At 36.3% G+C, this 2,429-nt stretch overlaps 1 non-coding gene across 1 annotated transcript; it reads left to right on the top strand.

Annotated features, from left to right (window-relative positions):
• The first annotated feature begins 211 nt into the window (after nucleotides 1–211).
• LOC131181815 (U6 spliceosomal RNA) lies at nucleotides 212–311 on the top strand. Its single transcript, XR_009150292.1, has one exon. It is a non-coding gene; the product is annotated as a U6 spliceosomal RNA (small nuclear RNA).
• Nucleotides 312–2,429: the final 2,118 nt, after the last annotated feature.

The raw sequence follows: 2,429 nt of genomic DNA, 5'->3' as shown, positions 1-2,429 counted from the left end.
ACTTCCCTTTCGGGTTGCCCATCCCTGGTGTTTCGGCTCGTTTAACCTTAGTGTATTTGGTTTCTAAAATTTTTATTTGATTTTTATGAGCATTATTTAGTTACTTAATAACTCCTCACTCTAGTCTATTTATAATTTCAAACATTCTAGCTGCCCGGACCGACATTGGTCACCGGAACAATAGACTGTACGGTCTAGCTAAAGTGAGGATGTTTCGGGGACATCCGATAAAATTGGAACGATACAGAGAAGATTAGCATGGCCCCTATGCAAGGATGACACGCACAAATCGAGAAAGGTCCCTTAGGCAAATCCCACATCGGCAAAGCACGGAGATGGTCTTGGGTTCAAAAAGTAATGATATATAAAATGGGGGAACTAATCACTAGAGGTGCCTTTTGGTGGAATGGCCTGGAGAGTTGGAAGAACTCCAGGGTTAAGCGTGCTCGCTTAAGAGAAATCCTAGGATGGGTGACCTCCTGGGAAGTTCTCCATTCCACCTATGGGACAAAACCGTGAGGCTTATGGCCAAAGCGGACAATTCCTCTAGTGGTTGGAGCCCGATCGTTACAAATATTCTGCATTCATTCTAAACCTAATTAAAATTTATCTTGAACCCATCCTAAACCCAATTAGCATTATCCAAATAATACCCGAATCTGTTTATTTTTATATATTTTAATTAATAATTTACATAAAATATATTTTTTATTAATAATTTATATTTTGAAAATTTATTAATTCTAAAAAAATATTTAAATTCTATTTATTTAAAATATAATATATTAAAACTAATATTTTTTTTTTCTTTATTGCTAAAGGAAGCAAAAAGCTCAAACACAAGAAAAACTACATAGGACAAAGTCTATGAAGAACAGCACCACATTGGTCATAAACCAACCATTGCCGAAGAGAAAGAGGAGCAGACTGCAAAACCCAGGGGAAAATCCAATGCAAGTCGAGCAAGAAAATCAGCACAAATGTTTGTCTCTCTTCAGCTGTGCACCACTTTAAGCACTCAATTATCTCTTAATAAATTGTAGATAGATCCCACAATAGAACCCACCAAAGTAGACGGAGGGGAAGCACCATTCATCATTTGAACCACAAGCAAATTTGTAACACCCTGAATTTTTAAATAATTAATTTACATGTGAAATTATAATATTTTAATGTTATTAAATATTATGGTATTTAATTCGAATTTTCTAGGTTTCAAAATCAAGTTTTTATTTTTTGAGACAATTAATTTTACTAATTTTAAAAAAATAATTTAAAGATCATGTGGCAAGTTTAAAAATATATTTGGACCACATAAATTTTTTTGAGTTTTTTGTAATTTTTTGAAAATTTTCGGGCCTCATTTTGGGTCCTAAGGCAAAGTAAAAATTAATTTTCGGATATCTTGAATCGAATCAACTAAATCGAACTAAACCGAATTGGACCTATCCTCTTTTTCCCTTTCCTTTCCCTTCCCTTCCTGCGCGTCACTCTCCCCCTACCTTCTCTCTTCTTTTCCTCTCTCTCCTCCCTCCCCCACAGTCGGCAGGTTACCCCCCAGCCTCCCCCACACGCTGGCGCCCCTTTAGTCACCATCCCCTGTAACACCCTCACTGTATCCATTCCGTACATTCTACTGTTTCGGTGACCGGTGTCGGTCCGGACAGCTAGAAGGTCTGGAAAAATATTTAAACTAAAGTGAGGAACCATAATTAACTCAAATATTAACAAGAAAAATGTAGAAAAAATTTTAGAAATAAAATACAACCAAGTTAAGTGAGCCGATGTCCTAGCGATGGGTAACCAAGTGGGAAGTTGCGGTCCTCGCAACTAGGAGCCCTAGACCAGGGAGAAAATTCATAAAATAATTTTGGAGACTCCAGAGAAGAGTCATTGAGGTTTCTATGGCATTAGAATGCCAAGAAAATGCTTAGAAAAATGTTTCAATCGATACAGATAATTTTAGTCTGTTAAGCCAAACGGAGGGCATTTTGATAATTTTTTCTTCAGAGATGATTTTTAGCCGACTTTTCCAGTTAAGTAAATAATTATTATGACATAAAATGTAAATAAATATTACTAAAAATTAAATTGAAAATGAGTAAAGAAGAAAAGAAAAGAAAATGAAAGAAAATGTCAATTATGACATCACATGATGTCACTAAAGCACTCCCACCCAATCACATTGTGACATATGTCCATAAACCACTTAAAAAGCATAAAATGGGCTGAAAAATAAGAAACCAATCTGTTTCTTCCCTTTCTCATTTCCAGCCGTGACTCTCATCTTCCCTCTCCCTAACCCATTCCTCCATGAAAGCTTAAGGCAAGCTTGAGACAACCCACCAAATCACCTCTAAACCCTAACTTCTCTTCATGAAAAATTGCCCCTACCACTAGAGCAAGCCTTGGACAGCAATTTGAAGAGG

The sequence above is a fragment of the Hevea brasiliensis genome, chromosome 7 (genome assembly GCF_030052815.1).
Source record: "Hevea brasiliensis isolate MT/VB/25A 57/8 chromosome 7, ASM3005281v1, whole genome shotgun sequence".
Taxonomy (NCBI): Eukaryota; Viridiplantae; Streptophyta; class Magnoliopsida; order Malpighiales; family Euphorbiaceae; genus Hevea; species Hevea brasiliensis.
The sequence above is the reverse complement of the archived record's forward strand: the minus strand, read 5'-3'. Positions and strand labels throughout refer to the sequence as shown.